This window comes from Erythrolamprus reginae, chromosome 1, assembly GCF_031021105.1.
Source record: "Erythrolamprus reginae isolate rEryReg1 chromosome 1, rEryReg1.hap1, whole genome shotgun sequence".
In the NCBI taxonomy this organism is placed as follows: domain Eukaryota; kingdom Metazoa; phylum Chordata; class Lepidosauria; order Squamata; family Dipsadidae; genus Erythrolamprus; species Erythrolamprus reginae.
The window spans coordinates 109599892-109626857 of NC_091950.1; the positions used below are offsets into that span (position 1 = coordinate 109599892).

Consider the following 26966-nt stretch of genomic DNA (forward strand, 5'->3'; position numbering starts at 1 on the left):
CAGAGAAGGCTCTTCCCCTGGGTCCCGCCAAACGACATTGCTTAGTTGACAGGACCCGGAGAAGGCCCACTCTGTGGGATCTAACTGGTTGCTGGGATTCGTGCAGCAGAAGGCGGTCCCTGAGATAATCTGGTCTGGTGCCATGAAGGGCTTTATAGGTCATAACCAACATTTTGAATTGTGACCGGAAACTGATTGGCAACTGTTAAAAAAATTCCCCAGACCATGAGAATAAAAGCTAAAAGACCACATGATATATATATCATAGAAACATTTATTAAACATAACATATATCAACACATAACATATATCAACACATAACATAAAGACACCAATATGATAACACTGTATCATATTGGGACCAATTGAAGACACTCAAAAGGTGTACTCAAAAAGGTAAAGTACCTAACTCCAAGAACCATCTTTTATAGGAGTTTCATGTCTAATTTACACCCCCTTCCTCCTGTCCATATATGGGGTTGTCTTGCATCCAATTTCATCATAGTTCCTTGGAACTCTCTAGATTAATCCATCAAGTTATTTATCCTGTTTACGAATGTTTATTGGCCTCAACAATAGGATTTCTTCATCTTGTTACAGGATGTAAACATGTTTTTGTACATTCTTGCTTTTCTGGCAAGAACTACTGTCCAAAAGGTCGGAAGTTTAGTACTCTAATAAGAGTGTTTTGTATCCATCTAGGCCTTAGATGCCTAGATTCTATAGATTCTATAGATTCTTCTCTCAATCCCTGCTCTCTTTCTTCTAAGAATTTAGAATTCTAAATTCTTGGAATATTTCCATCATAATGCAGACCACCCAATTCGTGGGGATATTCATCCTTATGTCAGCGGGCCTCCCAGCAAACCAGCATACATTTGATACAGACACAGAACTTAATACATAACTTAATACAATGTTTATAATAACTCCTACAAATAAATCTGGCAACCAAGAGTTGGAGTGTTCCATATGTCACTAGATGTAGCATTATATGATTCTACTCCTTACTACGGCTTCTTGTGTCGTATCTCTACTTGAATAACTCATCTCCCATGGCTATATCCATATGTCTTTATGGTCACTCTGATTTTATATTATAGATTCATTATCTCCCTTTCTATTGCACAGGTACAATACCTCATTTGCTTAAGTTGAGTTCCTTAAGGCATACCAGGGACGTATACTCAACAAATCATCTTATATGTTTATACTACTCCCACCTTATTACTCCTTGTATCTTATCCATAAGTGTGGGATATGTCACCAATTACATTCTATTCTCTCTTTCCATTCTCCGGGCCTTGATCAAACAACATTTGTAAAGATAGGCCTCTAAATAAACCATTATCTTGGTATATGTTTATAATGGGTACATATACCATTTCTCCACCTTCTGGGACATGTTTATGTAATGCCTACTAATACATGACTATCATGTTATAGTGTAGAATGATTTTTCTTCTCAGTTACCCTTTCACAAATGACCCATTTGTTTACAAAAAATGTTACCTCCATAAATGTTAGATTTGTCTATTGTGCAGGGCTCATCTAATCCAGTTGCAAGAATGCATAAGCATGAACATATAAGTCACCAAATTAAAAACCCACTTGTCCTAGGGCTTCAGCTTTTTCCTTTTCCAGCAACTCTATGGATAATTGTGTTCACACCTCTTGCCTATATATTACATACTAATTAGCTGGTAACATATTTCCCTACAATCACCAAGCATATTTTACTCTGTCCATTTAGAACATCCCAAGTAATCACCCTTGCAAGTTAGATTTTATAATAATCTCGACTTCTTCAAACAATAGGGGACAGATATGCATTATATCTGGATATGTTAATTCCCTTTTTCTTAATGTGTCTCCCATCTCCCTTGTTTAACTTCGTCTCATTTCATTCACATAGCTCATTGCACAGTTTTGCTAAGGCTACATTGTATAAAAATACCAGTTTGGAAGGTGTTTTTGTTTCATGATATAGCAATAATGATTCTTCTTCTATAATCCTTCACTTCTCATACAAAGGTGTGTAATCTATATTTATAAAAATATTACTTATAAATAACTTCCACTTCATAGCTAGTGGATCTGAGGCATATTTCCAGTTTTCAAATCTAGATCAATTAATACTAGTGATTATGTTTGTGTATACAAATGATCATGTCCGGTATGGCAACAGAGCTGCTATCCTATCACCAGGTGATTAGATAACACAGCCTCTGATCCCATCCCCTTTGTGTACAGTATAACATTCCACAAAACAATCACCAACTTTATTATCACATTCATGCTGCTATGTATTATGTGTACTAGGCCCCCCCCAGCGTATAGTTGCATGTCATGTGTATATGTGACAGTATTGTATACACTAACACTCTGAATTCAGGGGCTTACATCCACAAATTTACACAACATAAATGTGACTTATTCAAATATAAAAATGACAATGGCAAAATAAAACATTCCTATCCAGATTCACAAATCCACCCTCCAAAGTTCCATTTATAAAAAAAAAAACATTAAAAGGTTTCTTAGTCCTTCTTTCTCTCAGTCCGCTTTCGGGAGACACTGATAAACTGACAAAGTCCATTCCTTCAGGCATAAAACCCTTCATATGTGTCCATGGCGTGCACAGTCATTTCAATCAGTATCAGTCTTTTCAATGGACAGTCCCAAATAAGCTTCCAGTTGTATCCTTTTAAGTTTTCACTCAGGAATTAGTCCTCACTCTTAAAATTATGCACTTGTAAATAAGCCACCAGCCCGTCAGACCTTAAACGAGAAAAAAAACTGGGACAAGTTTCTTTTAGGTGTTTCAGAGACAATTTAGCATCTCAGTGCATCTCGTTCCAGTATTACACATTTAAATATACATTGCACAATCATTTATACACATACAAATGCTAAAGGTAAACGTTTCAAAGTTGTTATAACTTTATACTGCTTCTGGAATTCAATTTTCTCCCCAGCCTTTGCCAAATACACTCAGACAGAAGGGAATTCTTTTCAGTTCCCTATTCTACTAAATAGACCATAAAACGTGTACCTCTATCATTATTAATATACATTATTAATATACATATACTTTTTCATACCAAGGCATATTTATTTTACTATTATATTCATTCTCATCTTAAGTATTTATCATTACAAATGAAAATGCTTTCACCCATCCACTTAAAGGATTCAATTCTTACCCAAATACATATCTCAACTACTGGCATTTTTTTTCCCCACTCAATTCACTGAAATGACCAGCCAGCAGGTCCTCTCATTCCTTTGAATTCAAACTGTACACTGAGATCCAAAAATACCCTTCTCTCCAGATTTTCCAAGTTCACCATTAAAGACCCTTTGGTCCTGGGAATTCAATATTACCAGGTTCACCTTGTGGACCAGCTGGATCAGCTGGACCAGGGCAACCATCAGGTCCAGTTGAACCAGGAAGACCTAGACCTGGGCTTCCAAATTGTCCTGGAAGACCTCATAGACCCATCAGACCAGGTTCACCAGTGGGGACTAATATTACCACCTAAACCTTGTATCACCATATTTGCCATAAGACCCTGGATCACAAGATCCAGATTCTCCAAAAAGAACCTATTGAACCACAAAAACATTGAGGCCCTGTTTAACCAGGTTCACCAGGCTCACCTGGAGGTTCCTGGTCAACAGGAAAACCAAGTAATTCCAAAAAAAAACAAAAACCCAGCAACACCACAAAAGCCAGCAGGGCTGACTACTACTAGCATCAGCTTGTCCTAGAGTACCTTCTTCACCAGGTACACCAGATTTACTTTCGTTATCAACAGTATCAGGTTATTCATCCCAACCACTGTATTCCCTTATTTATGTTATTCCAATATCCATGTTTTAGTATATACACACATTCACACTCAATCAAAAACAAACTTTCTTTCACAATGAATGGAAAACAGTTATGCATCCTTTCATGCATATGTCCAACATATTTCTCACACTAAGTTAAATTATTTGACCTTCTTCTTCCCTACTGCCTCTTTTACAGCACCTCATCTTTACTCAATAATCCACATCTTATACAGGCATTTCTTGTAATCAGTCACACCGATCATTCAGCTTATTCCAGACAGCATGTAAAAAATCCCCTACTTATCACATACATTGCTTACTACCACTGTTTGTTAAATCTCTTCTATCCAATTTTGTTACATTTGTAAAGCAACCCCCTTTCACAAAACCTTTCCCAGTTCACTTACTAGCAGCTAAACAAAATTATACTATAAACAGACACCCTACCAGTCTATACTAATCCATTCAAATGCCTTCAGCCTCTAACACCTTCCTTCACCACAGGAAATCATCAATCCAAAACTATTAAAACTACCAGTCTTCTAAATCACAACAGGTTTATCTAATGTAGCTACACACTTTTTATTACATTCTGTAGCTAACCCAACATTTACTACCACAAACAACCCAAATACCAGCACTACTATTATAACAGCCAGAGTTGGAAGGGACCTCAAAGGTCATCTAATCCAACCCCCTTTCTTCAGCAAACAGCTCTCTACCAATTCATAAAAATGACAACAGGCAAACCGCTCCACTATGTAATCGCTGGCTTCATTCCAGCATGCTCATACGTATTATCCCACATCATATCTTCTAACAGTTTTCACATAGGAGTATTTCTTCATCAATAAACAATATAAAAAACGGAACCACAATCCCAAACATATGTATAAACACTACTTATACCATAATGTACAAAACAACCACACTTCCCTGCATTTTCTCAGATTACAAACCACATTACAAACCAGAGAAAATAATATGTAAAAGGAAAAAAATGTTGCACAATCAACATTCATACACTCATAAACAACTTTCTCTTCCCTTAAAACAGAGCCAAATCCAGAAATACGTTACCATACAGTGCAAAAATCTATTGTCACAGAACCAATTTATCTAAATCTACACGAGCTTCTCAGCTGTATTCAATGATGCCACAGATTTAATCCAGAAAACAAGTATCTATCATTGAATTCTACTCAATTGTGAAATTTTTCCTAAAATGTTTAGCTTCCTTACGAGCATTGTAAAATCCAGCAACAATTGTCACAGCAACAATTAAACATCTTCATTTCATAACACCAGAAGACTCCCTACCAGTACTTTATTTCATTTAACAGATTGGTGTACAATTCATAATTCATAATCAAAGCTTTTTTCAATAAAATAAAATATGATTCCCCTCATCTTGAATCTCAAGATATCCTTCAAAATCTCCCAGCTAGCAATTTTCCATCTCAGTTCCATCTCAGTTCTCTGATTCAAACCAAGATAAACACTTATATCAAAAACCATCAAAAATAGCCAGTTATTTTCCTCAATACTGGACTCCAGTTCATCATATGTAAAACATACACTCTACTATGCATAGAAAAAAAACCTCTTTCATATCCACATCTATACACTAATCTTGGAATTCACCAATACGGAATTCCCTCCAACTGCCACATAAAGCCATAAAAAAACCCTTTATAACTCTTTCTCATCCTCAACCTCTTAATATACGTAACAACTCAGCCACAGAACTGCAAACCTTTCGCCTGTGTATTAAACACATGCCATCTATCCCAATACAATATTTAAATTCTCTACTCTCTCACATAACCAATATCCACAAATCCCCTCATCTCCAGCTGCTTATAAACCAAGCCTGCTATAATAAATTAATTCTCCTTCAAACCTACTGCACCAAACTATCCCAGGAACAACAATAGCCCCTCAACAATTAACAACTTACCTCCTCAAAAAGAAAACACAGCCTGTCAACCCACTTAACTTCAAAACAGCCTCACATTCTCACATTCCTTGTCTTAAACAAACAATACTATAAACCCTACACATACAGTCTCAACTCCTATTCATCAAACAAAACAAAAAAAAAACCTTAGTACTTACCATCTGCTCACCCGAAACCTCTATCTTCGATTATTAATCACATTTATCAAAAGCTCTATTTCTCAAGAATTCAAAAATATCAGTTAGACTTCCCTACACCTCTTGCAATAATCTTTTCGCTCTACCAGCAATCTAACTATAACCATATGTATTACACTTCTTAAATCATACCAGCAAAAGGACAAAATATTACATAGCACAGCTGCTATCTCCCCATAAAGACACCATTCTGCTCTTCAAGATACAACTTACCAGCAGCCGTCATCCTTTGTCAGAGAGGGGGAAAGAAAAAGAAAGAAGAAAAACAAAACAAAACACATACTTCCACCACAGCATCTGCTGTCAGTTTTAAGTAGACGAAACCCATTCCTAGCATACGCTATATCCTAAATTTAAAGTCAACACCCATATTTTTGTTCCATAATAAAACCCCTGTTTCATTATGACATAGACGTTCACCCTGAAGTGAAACATAAGCAAACCGATATTCAACTATGTAAATATCCACTCTGATCCCTTTAAAACTCTTTCTCCACAGTGTCACCACCCAACATGTTTTTTAAATTAGTTCTCGTGCACAAGAACCCAGCACAAATATAGAGACATTTCTCTCACATGCTCTGCGTGCCCACATGTATTCAATCATGCTACTGCATATCACCAACCAAGGATCAGACCCCTTGGCCACCTTTACCCACCAAGGACGCTTGCTCTCGCCGGCAGCTGCAATTTTTCCCGGGAAACCTCTTATTCTCTTGGCCTCTCAGTTCGAAAAGAAGCTAATTCCTGGACATGGAAGCAAGAGAAAACCAGCCACTGGAAAAAACTCCAGTAAGGGCCCTGCCAGGTTTCTCCCGTCCTCCATCCAGGAAAAAAGTTCTCGGGCCCTAAAGTTGGGCGCCAATTGTTAAAAAAATTCCCCAGACCATGAGAATAAAAGCTAAAAGACCACATGATATATATATCATAGAAACATTTATTAAACATAACATATATCAACACATAACATATATCAACACATAACATAAAGACACCAATATGATAACACTGTATCATATTGGGACCAATTGAAGACACTCAAAAGGTGTACTCAAAAAGGTAAAGTACCTAACTCCAAGAACCATCTTTTATAGGAGTTTCATGTCTAATTTACACCCCCTTCCTCCTGTCCATATATGGGGTTGTCTTGCATCCAATTTCATCATAGTTCCTTGGAACTCTCTAGATTAATCCATCAAGTTATTTATCCTGTTTACGAATGTTTATTGGCCTCAACAATAGGATTTCTTCATCTTGTTACAGGATGTAAACATGTTTTTGTACATTCTTGCTTTTCTGGCAAGAACTACTGTCCAAAAGGTCGGAAGTTTAGTACTCTAATAAGAGTGTTTTGTATCCATCTAGGCCTTAGATGCCTAGATTCTATAGATTCTATAGATTCTTCTCTCAGCAACCAATGCAGAAATCATTCACTTATGATTGCACCTGCCAAAGGGCCATTGTATTTTTAAATATTTTTTTAAAATAATTAAATACAAAAAAAGGAACTGTCTTGGATAGTAACTATTGAATAGCATAAAAATAAACATTTATTAAGCAAAACAAGAGTTAAAAACCTTATAGGGAAAAAAATCTAGTAACATATTCTGCTTTTCTGTTTATTTCTCAAACCATTGGGCACTGTCTTAATATGTATATTTAATATTAAAGATTATTGCCAGTATCTGTTTATTCCCTTTTAAAAATCTGTCTTATATTTATTTGCTAAAAATCATCTGCCAGATGTCTAAATTTGCCCTACTGTGTAATACATGAGATCCATTTTTGCTTAAATTTGGTCAGTCTTCTGTTACAGATTTAAAATGTCAATTTTGCCATTGGTACAAATTTCAGTTTTGGTCTCCTAATCCAACATTGTCAGCAAAGTTCTTCTTTTCCAATACTGTGCCATCTTTGTCTCTGTGGCATTTATCTTAGTGAATTATGTTATGTGTCAGCATTCCAATTAGCATCCGAGAAATAAATCTGAGTCCAACCATGGCCTTCTTCCAAGTTCTAATTTATTAACAGAGCCATGTTGGTTACGAACTGTAGTCAACCCGATACTAACTTTTCCTATAATTTTCCACCCAGGTTAAGGTTCATCCCTTGTCCCCACACCCACAAGTTCATTGCATGGACCAATTCAGCTTCTCAATGTCCAATATCCTCTCATGTACTTCCAGATAGTGCTGAACAAAGGATGACCCTGAATCTCTGGAAATAATTTGTTGTGGCTAGTATTTTTCCCCCTCCCCAATTCCCACAGTATTATTCTACTTGTAGCAGGCCAAAGTCTCCTGCTTAAAACGATGGCTTTGGCATGACATTATGGTTCATATAGTGCTTTCTGGAAATATATCTAATTATGCTTATAGATTCAATTCAAATGTTATTTTTAGGAATTATTGAATATTTTGATGCATTTCTTTCTAAATTATTATTACTTTTGTTGATGTAGTATTCCATCCCTTTCATTTGCCGTTGTTCTAACCCCATATTTAACAATATATAGTTGCTGATACTGCTATACTAATAGATCCCAGAGCTACATGCCTATGTCAGATTTTTCTGATTTATTATTTTAATATTAGCTTGGATAAGGTTGGCTTATAATTTAGGCACATCAATTATTATGGCTAGATAGGGATTCCAAATTAAAGTATTTTGAAAACAGAATTTCTCAATGCCTTTTTGAATTTAGAAGGCCCTTAGCAAAAGGCATGCTTGTTTGCTTGGGCCCCAAATAATTGCTTTAGGCAAATTTAGGTTTTAAAGTTTTAAAACTTCAGATTTTTATGCCACTATTACAGCTGTAAGGTTTAGCCCGAACATTGTACTTTCTGGAATAGCAATAATGGAAGTATTTCTAGCACTTCAGATCACAGAGAAGGAGAGGAAGGTAGTCCTTTTTTACTTTTTGCATTTTGCATATTTGGAATTCAAGGAGAAGGGAGAGATTTAACTGGCTGGAACAGACAAAGGGAAGGATAAAAACAGGAAAAAGCCATTTTAATTTGCACTTCAGATCACAGAGAAGGAGAGGAAGGTAGTCCTTTTTTACTTTTTGCATTTTGCATATTTGGAATTCAAGGAGAAGGGAGAGATTTAACTGGCTGGAACAGACAAAGGGAAGGATAAAAACAGGAAAAAGCCATTTTAATTTGCACTTCAGATCACAGAGAAGGAGAGGAAGGTAGTGGCCCGCGCGCCTAATGGCGCGCGAATCATATAACTATAAACCAAAATCAGCAAAGTTTGGTAGCAATAGGGGTTGTGGATTTTATTGCTAAGTACTTGTATTTCAATACATTGTTAAGATGACTGGCTTGGTGCAGTGTAACACTTGTTTGGCTGTTGTCTTCCGTAGTACCTTGTGGAACTTGGGGTACTGCCCTCTTTGCATTAGGACATCTAGGTTAGATGGCGAGATCTCTAGATTGCAGTCCTTAGTTTGTAGCTTGCAGTCAGAAGTGGAAAGATTGTCCCAGCCACGTGCTGTAATGCAGCCATGTGTCCAGCCTCCACTTCCACAGTGCCACCCGAGGAGGAGGGCTGTGTGGACAACTGTCGGTTCAGGAAGATTGCGTGCAGTTGAGCAAAAACATAGTAATTTTGGTCTCTCTTTATCGAATTCCTATACTGTTCTTGCGGATTTAAATAGTAAGGATGTTGGAGATATTAGCAAGGCCCCTCAGGCAGAGAATGAGGGGATATTCAAAGGGGAAGTTGTTGTAAATGTCACCAAACCATCAAGTGCAGTTAGTAGAAATATAAAGAGGACACATTTTCTTGTGGGTGATTCGACTGTTAGAGGTGTTGATTTGGGACAGAGTAAGGACGTGGTGAAGGTGCTGAGGTGTCTCCCAGGGGCCACTGCCAGCAGGGACAGGAGGAGGATTACAAACATTGTCAAGGCTGTGAGTAAAGGCAATAACATTGATGTGGTGGTGCATCTTGGCACAAATGATTTGTCCCAGAGAAATGTCAATATAGTAAAAAGAGATTTTCAATGTCTAAGTGTGGAGCTGGGTAAAATAGCAGATTCAGTGACTTTCTCAGAGGTGTTACCGGTTTGTGGCCAAGAGGATAAAACAACGTGTATCATAGAGTTTAATGTGTGGTTAAAGCAGTGGTGTAAAGCCGAAGGTTTTGGCTATGTAAGTCATGATGTCAGTAGGTGGTCTAATAGGGAGTTGTTTAAGAGGGATGGTTTGCATCCATCATACAGAGGTACCCAGGTACTCGGTGAGGAATTCAGAACTTTTTTGGACAGGCATTTAAACTAGGTAAAGGGGACAGAGATGTAACTGATGTGGGTGATTTCTGTCCCCGACCAATGAGGATAAAGCAGTTTTTGGAAGCTTATGAAAAGGGAGCTGCAAATAAAATAGATGTAGTTGTTGATGATAAGGGGCAAACTAATAATGAAAATAATGTTCTTCGTGTAATGTGCACGAATGCTCGAAGCTTGAGCAACAAGCTCTGTGAATTAATGGCCATAATATCTAGAGATAATTTGGACCTGGTTGCCATAACTGAGACATGGTTTAAGGATTCTAATGAATGGGAAATATCCATACCAGGATATACACTGTATAGGAAGGATAGAATAGAGAGAAGGGGAGGTGGAGTAGCCATTTATGTTAAAGAAACTCTAAAAACAACACTAATTCAAAATACATGTCAAGATCTAGAGACCCTCTGGATTTGCATGCAAAATAAAGACGGTTCTGTCATTAGAATTGGGGTGATCTATAGGCCTCCAGGGCAATCTGAGGAATATGACAACAAGATGGTGGATGAAATTACCCAAATGGCAGTAAAGGGAGATATTGTGGTTATGGGTGATTTCAACATGCCTGATGTTGACTGGAATATCCCCAGTGCCCTTACATGCAAAAGTAAGAATATAGTAGAGGCCTTTACAGGAGCAGCTCTGGCACAGCTGGTTAAGACACCAACTAGAGGGGAGAATATTCTAGATTTAGTTTTTACGAATGGGAATTGGGTTTCAGAGGTCAAGGTGGGAGAAAATTTAGGTTGCAGTGACCATCTATGTTTGTGGTTTGATATAAAAACTCATTGTGAGCAATCCTATAATGCAACCAAAGTATTGGATTTCAGAAAAACAAATTTTAATGCAATGGGGGAATATTTAGATAATGAATTAAAGGGGAGGGATAAAATGGCAGGAGCGAGCACCCAATGGACTGTATTTAAAAAGGCCATCTTAAAAGCCACTGGACTGTATGTAAGACAAATAACTAAAGGTAAAAGGAAGAAGAAACCGCTATGGTTTAGCAATGATGTAAGGACTATAGTCAATGAAAAAAAGGCTGCCTATAGGAGGTATAAAGAGTCTGGAAGTATAGCTGATAGGGAGGTGTATAAAATGAGACAGAAGGAGGCGAAACAGATAATATATGCTGCTAAAGCCTCAAAAGAGGAAGAAATTGCCAAATCTCTAAAGAAGGGGGATAAAACCTTCTTCAGATATATTAGTGATAAGAAGAAGAAAAACTGCGGCATCACGAAGCTTAGTACCGGGAAAAATACATGCATTAATGGGAATAAGGAGATCGCTGACCATTTCAATAGCTACTTCTGTTCAGTTTTCTCAAAAGACACCTTACAAAATAATACTATAGAGGGATATAGCATTGCCTCCAACTGTACGGATTCAGCTCCAGTGATCTTAGAAGCCGATGTCTTAGAAGAACTTGAACGATTAAAGATAAATAAGGCAATGGGTCCAGATGGCATCCACCCCAGAGTTCTTAAAGAACTCAGATCTGTCATTGCTACCCCCCTGACTGATTTGTTTAACCAATCCTTGTTAACAGGAGATGTTCCTGAGGATTGGAGAATGGCAAGTGTTGTGCCTATCCACAAGAAGGGCAGTAGAGAAGAAGCTGGTAACTACAGGCCAGTTAGCTTGACATCAGTTGTCGTTAAAATGATGGAGACTCTACTCAAAAAGAGGATAAATCAGCACCTAAAAAACAATAAATTATTGGACCCAAATCAGCATGGCTTTACTGAAGGCAAATCATGTCAGACTAATCTCATTGATTTCTTTGACTATGTCACAAAGGTGTTGGATGAAGGTGGTGCCGTGGATATTGCCTACCTGGACTTCAGCAAAGCCTTTGATACGGTTCCACATAAAGAGCTGATAGATAAATTAGTGAAGATTGGACTTAATCCCTGGATAGTTCAATGGATTTGCAGCTGGCTGAAGCATAGACACCAGAGGGTTGTTGTGAATGGCGAGTATTCTGAGCAGAGTCAGGTTACAAGCGGTGTGCCACAAGGGTCTGTTCTGGGTCCTATTCTTTTTAATATGTTTGTGAGTGACATAGGGGAAGGTCTGGTAGGGAAGGTTTGCCTATTTGCCGATGACTCTAAAGTGTGCAATAGGGTTGATATTCCTGGAGGCGTCGGCAATATGGTAAATGATTTAGCTTTACTAGATAAATGGTCAAAGCAATGGAAACTGCAGTTTAATGTTTCCAAATGTAAAATAATGCACTTGGGGAAAAGGAATCCTCAATCTGACTATTGTATTGGCAGTTCTGTGTTAGCAAATACTTCAAAAGAAAAGGATTTAGGCGTAGTGATTTCTGACAGTCTCAAAATGGGTGAACAGTGCAGTCAGGCAGTAGGGAAAGCAAGTAGGATGCTTGGCTGCATAGCTAGAGGTATAACAAGCAGGAAGAGGGAGATTATGATCCCGCTATATAGAATGCTGGTGAGACCACATTTGGAATACTGTGTTCAGTTCTGGAGACCTCACCTACAAAAAGATATTGACAAAATTGAACGGGTCCAAAGACGGGCTACAAGAATGGTGGAAGGTCTTAAGTATAAAACGTATCAGGAAAGACTTAATGAACTCAATCTGTATAGTCTGGAGGACAGAAGGAAAAGGGGGGACATGATCGAAACATTTAAATATATTAAAGGGTTAAATAAGGTCCAGGAGGGAAGTGTTTTTAATAGGAAAGTGAACACAAGAACAAGGGGACACAATCTGAGGTTAGTTGGGGGAAAGATCAAAAGCAACATGAGAAAATATTATTTTACTGAAAGAGTAGTAGATCCTTGGAACAAACTTCCAGCAGACGTGGTAGATAAATCCACAGTAACTGAATTTAAACATGCCTGGGATAAACATATATCCATCCTAAGATAAAATACAGAAAATAGTATAAGGGCAGACTAGATGGACCATGGGGTCTTTTTCTGCCGTCAGACTTCTATGTTTCTATGTTTCTAGAGACATGTTATTGTTCTAACATTGCATTTTAAAATATTTTTCTTAAATTCACTTCCGGTTCCAGTAGCCATTTTGTAAGTTAAAACTCTTCCCCCATTCCATACTCTTTAGATTGTGATACAGATGGATAAGAAATTTAGTTCAATGTATCCTTTTCAATAAGAACACCAGCATTCTATATCAGAAAGCTGGTAACCACTGTTTGTTTACCTTTTAAAATCTCCAGAGGGGAAAATGTGACATTGACAGATGTCTCTGTTCACATCAACTATTTGGGCTATAAAGTCTGGGTTCAAAACCCTGTGTATTTGGATGTCCTTAGTTCCATTTTCTCCGTTTCTATAAACTTATTCATTTTTCATAGCTGTATGACAGCTAAAGAGAACCTAATCTATGTCTTTTTTAAAAGATCTGTAACTCATACATTTCAGAGGTGGGTATTTAGCCAGTTCAGACTGGTTCCTGTGTACCTTTGGTAGAAATTTTGCCAAGATTGCCGAACTGCATGGCCAGCTGGACATGCCTCTGAACTGGTTCTCCGGTCATCACGACTGGCAAAAGACCGACTGTGCATGCACAGAAGCTTCAATGCATGCACAGAGGATCATTTGTGCAACATGACACATACTTCTATCGCGATGCAGACCAGTAGGAACCTACCCTGATACATTTGTTTATAAAGATTATATCACTCAGATGGTTTGCATGTACTTAGCACAATTATCTTTTTCACCTATCCCACTTTCATTGTCATGTAAACATCCCTCACTGGTTAAAAAATTAAAATCTACCACTAGAAATATTAATCTCCTGTAGGAATATATATGCACTTTAAGTGAAGTGATTGCCATTAAATTTAAATGGAGTTTTCTGAAATGTCTGGCATTATGATTAAGCTATGTTTTTTTTTAATTGCTGAATTGGATATCTCTCTATTGGGACATTTTTGTCTCAATAGAAGTTTAAATACTCTTAAAATTTAGTATATCAATCAATGCAAAATATTAATTTTATAGTTATTAAATTTCAACTTATAAATAAGTGTAAAAATACAGTATGTGGTTGATATGTATTAACTAAGACTACAAAGATTTTATCTGAAATGTGCATCTGGTTCATGAAAGAAGTGCTTTGAAATCCGGATTCCAGGACTTTTATGTCAATTTTTACTTTTAAATTTCAGGAAATTTATTTAAAATCATATTGGCCAAAGTTATCTGTTCTGCTTTTTAATTTTATGATTGTAATCTTGTGTGTCCTGTCGGTTTTAAGCTGGAGACTTATTAAGTTCCCCCATCTTACCACAGTACCCTGTTTCCCCGAAAATAAGTCATCCCTGAAAGTAAGACATAGGAGAGGTTTCGTAGAATTACCTAATATAATGCAGCCCCCGAAAATAAGACGTAGGAGACGTTTCATTTCACAGCATTCCAGAACAGAACATATGTAACACTGCTGTCCATAAATTGCATCCCTAAACACTGCATCAATCAGATTCAAAACACATCCAACACCCGACTGCGTGTTTGGATGTGTTTTTGCTGCAGCAGGTTACAGGATACAATTCACTGGGAAAAAAATAAGACATCCCCTGAAAATAAGACGTAGCACATCTTTGAGAGCAAAAATTAATATAAAACCCTCTCTTATTTTCGGGGAAACACGGTATGTGAGTGAAGGTTCATTCTCTGAGCTTGTGGGTTGGTTTTGGAAGGTTTCATTACCAGGCTAGGTAGCATCTTCAGTGGAGTTTAAGGGATGTCAGTGTTCCTCTCTTTATAAGGGCTTCAGGTGTGGATATGACAGGTGAGGTTCTTATGACAAGTCTTATGATGGGTCAGCTGTGAGTCATCAGTGAGTCTTGATGCATCTTGTGATAAGGAGATTACCTTAGGTCAGGGTCATTGACAGTTGAGCTGCTAGTAACGATTGTGTGAGTTGGTTACAGGTCGGTGTGCTGTCTCTGGTTGGCTATGTGGTTGATTTGTATCCCCTCACTTGCCATACCCACACCTGAAGCCCTTATAAGCAGAACATTGACACTGACATCTCCTAAATTCCACTGAAAATGTTACCTAGCCTGGTAATGAAAAATATGGAAACCAGCCCACAAGATTGAAGAACAAACCTTTAACCTCACCCTACACATGAGCTGCAGATATTTGCCACTACCACAGTACGTTGTGACTGAATTCTTGCAACACAGCCAAAGCCAAAGCCAAAGCCAAAAAGCCAAAGTATACAACACGTGGCTTAATGTGATAAACCTTCTTTCGCTCAGATAGTTATTGCTAGTCAAACATGCAAAACTAGGTTACATAATATTATATGCACTGGGGAAGGTTAATCTTGACAGTTTCCAAGAGCTTACGTAGATGAAAGTCATTTGTAGAGATTTCTAGAAATGCCCAGCCAGCGACTTAAACCGCTGGCCGAAATTACCTCCGAAGCCAGGGAGACGCTGCCGGCAGCTCTTTCGAGCTCCGGACTTCTGAGTTCCTCTGGAACCCAGAAGTTCGGCTTTTGGCAGCGCGCCAAGGTGGCACGCTGACTGCTGGTTGGGGGAGGTCCTGGATCACCCTATTTAAGGGCGATCTGGACAGGACCTCCTCCTTGCTCGGCTTTCCTGAAGCGAACACCCGCCCACCCTCCGCTATCAACAGTGTGTCCTAAGGAGGTCGCCTTGGGGCTAAATAGGATTTTTTTTGTGGCCTCCCCTTTAGAGGCGGCCGTTTTTCCGTCTATTCCACACTGACGGTGTGGACTGGATTGGTTAGGGGGTGCGGCGCACTTAGATATCAGTATAGGCCTCCCTTTGGTCATTGGGGTTTGGCAGGTTAAGGGCGGAAATGGGCAATTAGAAGCAACTGCGCATGCTCCTTTGGGCATCCTTCAAAGGGTGATGGACCACCTATCTCCAGGAACTAGAGGTTGGAACAACGTCGGGGATTGGAGAGAGGATGTCCATGGGAATCACCGTATCCAATTTCCCATGGGGATTGGAAGGTGAACTCCTCCCATGCGACGAAGGGGCGTGGCTTGGATCCAGGTGAAGGTGGCTACCTTCACCTGGTTCAGCAAGGAGTTTTTGCCCAATGTTGCCAAGGAATTTTCTGGTAGGAATTTCCACCCCGTTAGTTTTGGCCTCTGCAGGTCCTTAGTTCGTTCTGAATTTAAATATTTAAATTGACGTATTCAAATTTATTCAAATTTATGTTAATTAAATAAATGACCTGTATTTAATCCACAACATGTCTCAGCGTCTTTACTCTGCTTCCGGGGGTAATAGGAGTGTTAGCAGTTTTGACTGGGTTAGATTGTTATTGTATGGTTATTATGAGTTATTATGAGCTAAACATGCTATTCAATTGCCTGTTTTATTATGATTTTATCTTATTAACTACCAGCTGACTGTTAAGTGATTATAGTATGTGGTACAAAGAAGTGAAAATACTGAGATAGGGTGGAAGGGCATCTGACAGTGATGGTTTATGGCAAGTTGTCCTAACTTTTCTGCAGAAATCACGATTGTAGCACAAGATTTTTTTTCCCCTCTGTCATATATTTAAATAACGCCAATAAGCTTAACAGGGATCAGAATAAAGAAATCACATTTTCCTCTTAGAGAATAATGTACATCACACATTCTGTCTTCTTTTCTTGTCTGTGGAATTGTTAAGAAAAGGAAGTGTAGGTAAGACCTGACTTTTAATGGACAAAAGAAGTAGTGAGAAAAATAACCTTTTTAACAGAAATCCTTTAAGACACGAAAAAGCCTTTCAGAGGGCAGTGCTTTTCATTAACTCATCCCTAGCATATCACAACCAAACATAGGTATATTTCTTAGTAAATACTTGTGATCTGCTTCTTCTTCTGAGCAAAATTAATAATCTTGACTAATTCTCTGTTGGCTACAGATCTGTTGTTCTAAAAACTTAGAAAGGTTAAAAGACTTGTTGGAAAAGAATGTATTTTTAAAATTGTAAAAGAGTTTTTTTCTAGAACTAAATTCTTTCCTAAACGATCTCTAATCTAACTTCCTAATGCAGTGATGGTGAACCTATGGCACGGGTGCCACAGGTGGTATGTGGAGCCATATCTGCTGGCACGCAAGCCATTGCCCTCGCTCAGCTCCAACGTGCTTGTGCTGGCCAGCTCATTTTTGGCTCACACCAGCTCATTTTTGGCTCACTTTGGGAGGACACTTTTGGCTTCCAGAGAGCCTCTAGGGGGGATGGGGGAGGGCATTTTTACCCTCCCCCCAGCTCCAAGGAAGCCTTTGGAGCCAGGGGAGGGCGAAACATGAACCTACTGGGCCCACCAGAAGTTAGGATATAGGCCGTTTCCAGCCTCCAGAGGGCCTCCGGAGGGAGGGGGAAGCTGTTTTTACCCTCTCCAGGTATTGAATTATGCATGTAGGCACTAAGGCATGCACAATAGCACGCACCCTGATCTAATATATTACTCATTTGGTTAATGATATCAATGTGACCACCACATTACATTTGCATCAACAAATTGTAACACTTCATAATGGCTACAAAATATCGAATGATATACAGTATGCTATTCATTAGTTCTCCAAAGTCGTGCGATTTTAAGGGGGAAATAATCAGACAAATTTCTTATGTACTTTAAGAATCTTATTCCTACTGATAGTAAAATTATGGAATTAGTACTAATCAATGTATTTAAATACAGTGGACAGAAATACACAAATATATATAAAATAAAGCAGAAGTGAAAGAGTATATAATAAAGAAAACTACAAACGTTGAGTATAATATATTGATGGAATGTGTGTGTGTTTGTGTGTGAGATTTTTTTTTTGTTGAATCACCCTGGTATATGGAATATGGTATATTTTTGCTGATAATGAAAAGGGAGACTACTATAGATCTATGTGTGTGATTTTTTGGTGAGTCACCTGGTATATGGAATATGGTGTATTTTTGCTGATAAGGGAAAGAGAGACTTCTATAAATCTATTCCAAGCTTATTTGTTCTCGTCAGGCAGCCATACTCTTAGTGGCTATGAAAAGTTTATCTGTCTTGGGATATGGCTCCTAAGAGGCAAAAGGGAAGCTGCATGCTCCTTCCATATAAAAGGGTGACTCCATTAAAAAAATCACATATAACCCTTACCTGGCACAAGCTAATAAGGAGGCAAGCCTGTAGCCTAGAGGCTAAGGCCATTGCCTTACAAGGCAGAGGCCCAGGTTCAAATCCCAGTAAGGGTATGGCTGCCTGACGAGAACAAATAAGCTTGAAATAGATCTATAATAAGTCTTCCTTACTTTTCATTATCAGCAAAAATGTTATTCTCTCTCTCTTTCTCTCTCTCTCTCTCTCTTTCGTACACATACACATACACACACATTCCATCATATATTATAACTTAAAAGAGAATTTTTATAAAATGATGTGTCATTGGTATATGACTGAAGAAAGATTATCTAGAATGTGCAAAGATACTTCAAATCTAATCTAATCTATGTTAGAAATTGTAAAACATTAAGAGTTATTTTGTTAGGTCTGGTGAAATTTTATAGCCAGAAAATTCTGGGTTCAAAGCTAACATTAATTTAAAAAAACAGTAATAATAATAAAAAGGGTCATAATCAACTGGAACTAGACATTTTATTATTTGTGACTAAGGGGTAAATAACTTATGGACTGCTTTTGTGCATGGTAAATGCAGCAACTTTATTCTATGCGTAAAGAGGGAAACACTTTGAAATGCCTATAATTGAAGAATGGTTGATTAAATGTCAGAAGTTGTTTAATTAATTTGTTTAATGACAGATAAGACAATAACTACATTTGTTAGTGATTAGAACTCCTTTATGGATTTTTTTGCTGAAAATTAAAAAAAATGTGATTTATGGTTTGTCAATTAGAAGAGTAGATTATAGAAAAAAGAGTTGCAATCTCAGAGAAAGAGAATAAAATTCAAATGCATTTATAGCTGCTATAAAGAAGATTGGAAGTCATTCCTTTATATTTTATCTTTTGCTTTTGCTTTCATATCCTCATTCTTTTCTTACCAGTTTTCTTTTACTTTCATTTATTTTATTTTTCTTTAAATATTTTTAATAACTAGAAAAGGAATATAACTATAAGTATGTTTATTGCCTTGAGTTATTTATAAAAAATGCTAAAGATATGATGCAAATATATTTAGTTGCAAACTTAAGGGCCACCTTCTGCGGCATGAATCCCTGTGACCAGTCAGGTCCCACAGAGTGGGTCTTCTCCAGGTCCCATCAACTAAACAATGCCGCTTGGCGGGACCCAGGGGAAGAGCCTTCTCTGTGGCAGCCCCGGCCCTCTGGAACCAACTCCCCCCAGAGATTATAATTGCCCCCACCCTCCTTGCCTTTCGTAAGCTACTTAAAACCCACCTCTGCCGCCAGGCATGGGGGAATTAAGATTCCTTTTCCCCCTAGGCCTTTACAATTTTATGCATGGTATGTTTGTATGTATGTTTGGTTTTTTATATTAAGGGGTTTTTAATTCGTTTTTAGTATTGGATTACTATTGTACACTGTTTTATGATTGCTGTTAGCCGCCCCGAGTCTTCGGAGAGAGGCGGCATATAAATCTAATAGATAGATAGATAGATAGATAGATAGATAGATAGATAGATAGATAGATAGATAGATAGATAAACAGACAGACAGACAAACAAACAAACAAACACGCTGATTTCATTTTTTTTCTGATCAGTTCCTGTGGTTAAGTTTTTTGAAGTTACATTTGATGTTCAATATTTTGTAGTGTATCTTTAATAAATCACCAGATTGAACCAATCAAATGTAACAAATTGAATAGGGATTTAGGATATTTTCACAAGGAGGGAAAGATTCACATTAATTTGCTGACAGTATTCCATATCCAAGTTAAACATTTCTGCGATTGTAGAATTTATAGGATTTCCTTCCATAGAACAGAATTAGAATAGAGCTGGAGGGACTTTAGAGATCTTTTAATCCAGCCCCCTGCTCAAGCAGGAGATAATATACCATTTCGGACAAGAGACTGTCCAATCTCTTCTTTAAAACTTCAGTGATTAAAAATCTACAACACCTGAAGGCAAGCTGTTTTTCAGTTATGTATTACAGTGTCTATCAATTGTTCAGCATTCTTACTTACTTCCATTGTGATTATGCTTAATCAAGTTTATAAAAGCGTTCCACCATATTAAGTCATATTTGATATTTTTTTAAAAATAAGATCTGATTTATACAGCAGTTGAAAGTACTAATTAATTTGAATGCTATGCCATAATGAACTCTCCTCATGCAGTGTGTTTTCTACAATTTACCAGAAACAGAAAATAATTGGCCTCTCAAAACAAAACCAACCGAAACAGCACTTTAAAACAGTGAATTAGGTTGAATGTTTCATATTCTAATTCTTAATCATTGATACCAATTTTTTTGGGAGGGGGGGATCTGTAATTTATTAGAACTGCAGCTAACTCACAATATGGAGTTGATTACAGTGATACCTCATCTTACGAACCCCTCGTCATACAAACTTTTCAAGATACGAACCCAGGGTTTAAGATTTTTTTGCCTCTTCTTCCAAACTATTTTCACCTTACAAACCCACTGTCACCGCTGGGATGCCCTGCCTCTGGACTTCCGTTGCCAGGCGAAGGCTCCCCTCATTGGGAAACCCTACCTCCGGACCTTCCGTTGCCAGCAAAGTGCCCGTTTTTGTGCTGCTGGGATTCCCCTGAGGCTCCCCTTCATGGGAAACCCCACCTCTGGACTTCCGCGTTTTTGCGATGCTGCAGGGAATCCCAGCAGGGGAATCCCAACATCGCAAAAATGGGTGCTTCTCTGGCAACGGAAGTCTGGAGGTGGGGTTTCCCAGTGAGGGAAGCCTCAGCGAAATCGCAGCATCACAAAACTTGACTTCATTAATGTTTTGAAAATTAATGTCCTTTCTATTTTATTATTAACTATCAACTATGCTCATAGGCATAGAGACTCAATTGAGTCTCTTATATGTGTAAATCCTTTTGTAGTAATCCTGTTGCCTCTAATAATGTGTTGGACTGTTAACTAGCTGTTATGTATAATAAGCATTTTGGCTTTCAGGCTTTTAATAATACATAGTATTATAATATTATTCAGTGTATTCTTTTTAACCATGAAAAGGTTTTGTATTAATCAGGCATGTATGTAACAAAAAAATGTTGGGAGGACCTTTTGATTCTGCTCTTTATTTAAGGTACCTTTGTCATGTATCTTATTCATCTACTTTTAGAATTCCAACCAATCATAATCTTTTGAAATTTCTTTACTTATTTGTTCAAAGGAAATAAATGAGACCATCACAAGCAGCCAGTTAAGCACATGAATATTGCAATGATGCTTAAGCTGTAATAATTTTTTTGATTTTGGTTCCACTCAGTTGAGAAAACGGATAATTGCTGCTATCTGTATAAATCCTTCCCATTGTGTGTGTTGATGTAATTTCAATAGGATACAATGCTGCATTTGAACCATTCTTGGTTTTAATCATTTAACATGAAAATGTGATCATTTAACAGATCTTTTTTTCAAAAGAAACTATATCTGAATTATAGTTAGAACAATGGGAAAGATTTCATGAAGCTTAACAGAGATAAGTTTATTTTAAATCAATCTTCAAAGGAAAAAAACAACCCAGAACAACCAGACATAAATTGCCACCATGGATAATAAATAAAAAAATGTCCTATTCCATTGTGGAATATTAATGTTTCTCTTCAAGCATCAATTGAGCAAAATGATCCTGTAGCCTTATTAGCGAAAAGGATACAGCCCTAGTAAAAACCATAATTAATGGTTTATTAATTCAGAATATGTTTATGAATGATTGAGAATATGTTTTGCATATACACTTTTGGAAGGCGAGGAGAGTGGGGGTGGTATGAATCTCCAGGGAGAGTTGGTTCCAGAGGACTGGGGCCACAACAGAGAAGGCTCTCTCCCATGGGCCTGCCAGTTGGCAATGTTTGTCCAACGGAACCCGGAGAAGGCTGACTCTGTACAACCTAACCGGTCACTGGGACGCGTAAGGCAGAAGACAGTACAGTCATACCTCGCCTTACGAACCTAATTGGTTCCAGGGGGAGGTTCGTAAGACGAAAGGTTCGTAAGACGAAACATTGTTTCCCATAGGAAACAATGTAAAGTCAATTAAAACGTGCAACCCAAAAAAACCCCCGCAAAAAAACCGCTGCTGCCGGGCTGTCACCTTTTAAAACAGCCTGGGGGCTTCTCAGCGACCTCCCGAATGCCGAACACCAAACCCGGACTTCTGGGTTCGGCGTTCGGAGACAGCTGGGAAGCCGCACAGCTGTTTTAAAAGGTCACAGCTGGGCTGGGGGGCTTCCCAGCACCCCCCGAACCCCGAACCCGGAAGTTTGGCAAAAGTTCGGGGTTTGGGGGGGTGCTGGGAAGCCCCCCAGCCCGGCTGGGACCTTTTAAAACAGCCGGGCGGCTTCCCAGCAGCTTCCCGAAGCCGAACGCCAAACCCGAACTTCCGCGTTTGGCGTTCCGAGACAGCTGGGAAACCGCGCGACTGTTTTAAAAGGTCAAAGCCAGGCTGGGGGGCTTCCCAGCAACCTCCCGAACAGAACCCGGGGTTCAGAAACATTTTGCCTCTTCTTACGAACTTTTTTCGAGTTACAAACCGGCATTCGGGAGGCTGCTGGGAAGCCCCGCCGCCCGGCTGTCACCTTTTAAAACAGCCGGGGGGCTTCTCAGCAGCCTCCCGAACGCCAGTTCGTAACTCGAAAAAAGTTCGTAAGAAGAGGCAAAATTTTTCTGAACCCCGGGTTCGTATCACGAGTTGTTCGTAAGACGAGGGGTTTGTATCTTGAGGTACCATTGTATCCTAAATAATCTGGTCCAATGCCAAGTGGGGCTTTATAGTTGATAACCAACACTTTGAATTGCATGTTGCTGGTGTATTTATGTATCTGGTCTTTCCTTGTGCTGCATCTCTGCGTGTTTGAATGCAGGTGTGCACTCAGAAGCATAAATGTACTGCTTGATCCCTTCTCTTGGGGTTTTGTTTTTTGTTTTGATAGCACATAGCTAGATATAGAGCATTTATGAACTCTTTTTTCCAGCTTCTCATGCCATACCAAATCTGGTCCTGTTCTGTTTAATTTTTAGAGAGTCATTTGGCTGCCTGATGAATGAACAGGCAGACAGATGGACAGAAACATAGATCTCTCTACACAGCAGTATTTTGGAGTTGACTCGGTGGCTGGCAAGGGTCTATTGTTCAATGTGTGTGTGTGTGTTTGTGTGTGTGTGTGTTTGTGTGTGTGTGTGTGTGTGTTTGTGTGTGTGCTTAGAATGCAATTCAATCTTTGTCACCTTAGAAATGTCAGAGACAGTGTGTTCATGTACAGTAAAACATGACAGTACACATCTTTCTGCCATGTCTAAGTTAATTTTAATTTAATTTTATACGTTAGAAGCCATCTCTTATTCCATCAGATTCTGTTGGCTTATCACTTTGAAAATAAAAGGCTGTGTCAGCCCTACTATGTAGAACATACTAGCCCCACTATGTAGAACTTCTACAAGAAGGCAACTAAAATTGCTTTAATTAATATTGGCTATGGCAAAATAATCTTGCAAATTTGACTGTACTTTACCCCCATCCCACCCTCTTTATATTCATATGTATTAGGTAAGTGTCTTAAGTTGCTTGCTCGTGACTTATTCTTTTTGATTTAAGCCAGGATTTTCCCCTTTGTTGCTTTGGTATTTCTATTTCTATATTTCTATTGTGAATGCTTAAAGGAATAACAAATAGTGGCAAGTTATGTTTCTCAAGGAAAATAAGAATATCGCCGGCTGACTTACCGGCCTCACGGCGCTTTTGCGGAAGGGCCGGGCAGACTCGGACCCTTCCTATGGCGGCCGCCATCTTGGTTTCGGCCGAAATCTCGCGAGGCGAGATTTCGGCCGGGATTGCTTAGCCCACGTGGCTGGGCATGACGTTGGGTCCGGGCGGGGCCTGCTGGCCCTATTTAAGGGCAGCAGGCCTGGAAGCAGGCCTTTTCGCCCCGGACCCAACCTGAGAGCAGACACTCGGCTGTCTGCTCTTGGAGCCTTTCGGCGGCCGCGTGGAGGCGGCCGTCATTTCGGCCTCGTTCGAGGCTTGGGGGCACTGCTCGTCCTGGCGGTCTGCCCAGCTTCAAGGAGTCTTGGGCAGCAACGGGTTGCGGCAGGAGCCTGCGTGAGGCCCCCACCCCCACCCCACTCGGTAAAAGGCGGCCGCGTGTTGCGGTCGCCATTTTGGGAGCCTCATCGGAGGCTCGGGGAACGGTTTGGGGGCTTCGGGTCCGGCGGGGAGGCCGTTGGCTGTTGCCCCCCCCCCTATATTGGGGGGGGGGGATCCTTCTGGTAGCCCCATTGGGGAAGTGGGGGGCCTGGGTGGGGGGCTCGCGTGCGCGGCCCCTCCCGGTTCGTGGCCCCCGAAAGAAATAATACACCACATAACACTGCACACGGGGGACGGGCGGGCCCTTGGCGGTAGCTTCATGCTGCTGCGCTGCCTGTTTGGGCAGAGGCCTTAGCTGCCCTCTTGGGGCCTGGGTGGCCCCAGTTCCCTCAGGTAACTTAAGAACCATGGTGTACACAAGCACATATTAATCATACTCCTTATGAGACTGATGGTGGTTGGACTGATGTCATATATTTATAGGGAAGCAGGGACATATAACGGCAGGAAAAGACCTCTTGGTCCCTCTGGTCTGCCCTTGTTCTGTTTCTGTGTTTTGTCTTGGGATGGGTGTGTGCTTGTCCCGGGCATGGGAAGTTTGTTCCAGGCCTTTACTATTTCAGTGGATAATGGCCAAACTTCATTACAGCTATTATCTAACTTGATTAGGCAGAAAGATATTAACAGGGGTGATCAGAGCAGCACAAAAGGAACTACTCTGACTATATCCTAAGATTTTTATTAATATTGCTTCTTCATTGCTTATTTGACCCCTATGACAATCATTAAGTGTTGTGCCACTTGTTTCTTGACAAATGTATATTTTATTTTATGTACGTGCAGAGCATATGCACCAAGACAAATGCCTTGTGTGTCCATTCACGCTTGGCCAAGGAAATTCTATTCTATTCTATTCTAATTGTTTAAATATGGTGGCCACTCGGTCCCAGTTTCTTAGGGTTTTCACGGGGGTGGGGGGACTCCTAACAGGTTTGCCCCCTCCCCCCCCCCGGCTCCTAGTGCGGGAGCACAGGCCCTTGGGGCGGCTTTTGCCAAGGCCTGGTGTGTTGGGGGCGGGGGGTTTGCCCCCGCCAACCCAGGCCAGAGGGCCTCCGCCCCTTTTGCCGGCTTCCCCGTCGGGGCCGGGGAGTTTGGACAAGGGGGCCACCACAGGGTGGGACCCGTTTGCTGCATTGCAGGGGCTTGAGGCAGAGGGACTTGTTTCCCCCCTTTTTGTATGTATAGCTTTGCGTGCAGGAAGGCAGGGCTCCCATGCCGCTGCAATGTACCCCTGCCCCTGAAAGGGGACGGTTGGGATCGGACGTGGTCCAGGATACAGGCCCCACCTGCGGGGGGGGGGGAACTGGGCCCAGCCCATTTAATTATAACAACAACTACAACAACGCTGGGGTTGGTTGTGGGACGACCACCCCCGCTCGAGAGCGGTCGCTCTCTTGCTAGGTTTCTCTAAGGGATTCGGGATCCCTTACATGGGGGGTTCGAGCAGGCCTTTGGGTTCCACAACCTCCGGTTGGTTGGGGGACATAACGGCATTGTTCGGTCCGGGATAGCATAAGAGGTGGCCATGGGGAGGGGCCCTCGGCCCTTCCCGGAGCCGCCTTTCCCGAATCTTGGGGTCTCCCCATTCGGGGGGGTCCCTTGACAGGTGGGTGCTGAATCTAGGTTGATTCACCACTTGTTTTTTCTTAACAGGGAGTCAGTGAGGGATTTCTTTCCTGACGCCCTTTGTTCGGCCGGCTTCGCATCCTTGCGGCGGTCGCGGCCATGGTAATGCAGCGGGGGGATGGAGCCCTTATGGATAAATGCGACATTGAGTCAGCATCCCGGCTCTTCCCTATGCACCCGGGCGGCTTCGCGCTGTTGGGCTTCCATTTCAGGGGTGTTTTAAGTGATTGGGGGTTTTACCCACGGGTGGCTCCCTCTCATGCTCTCTTTTGGGAGCTCGAGCACCTTCTTGGAGTGGGCGCTCAGGAGGCGCAGCGGCGCGGGCTCGGCGTTCACTACCTTGTGGGTTTCTTGGTGGCGGGGACTGCGCGTGCAGAGCATTGCTTTGCTCCAATGTGGTCTCAAAGCCCTTTGTGCTCTGTTGGGGGTGCCTTTAGCCTCTACGGGGACCGAGGGCCCCGCCACCGGGATTACCTTCCTCGGTATTGAATTGGACTCAGAGGTGCAATCTTTTGTTTGCCCCTGGTCAAGTCGGCTCAAATCAGGGATCACCTTGGTACGGTTCTGGGGCTGTGGGAAGGTCACTCTTCGGCAGCTCCGGGACCTAGCTGGGATACTTCATTTTGCCCGCCGGGTCGTGGTGCCGGGCAGGGTTTTTCTAAGGGTTATGTACTGCGATGAAGGGGCTCTGTTTGCCCCATTATCGTACCCGCTTAGGTGCAGGGGTCAGGGCTGACCTCTGCGTGTGGCGGAGTTC

At 40.4% G+C, this 26966-nt stretch overlaps 1 protein-coding gene and 1 long non-coding RNA gene across 2 annotated transcripts in view; one reads left to right on the forward strand and one right to left on the reverse strand.

Annotated features, from left to right (window-relative positions):
* NELL1 (neural EGFL like 1) overlaps positions 1-26966 on the forward strand; it is a 478454-nt gene that overhangs the window by 201459 nt on the left and 250029 nt on the right. The gene's annotated exons all lie outside the window — the stretch shown is intronic.
* Positions 257-6664, reverse strand: LOC139172629 (uncharacterized). The gene is made up of 2 exons (XR_011559902.1): positions 3493-6664; positions 257-3459 (listed from the first exon to the last, which is right to left on the reverse strand). It is a non-coding gene; the product is annotated as an uncharacterized lncRNA (long non-coding RNA).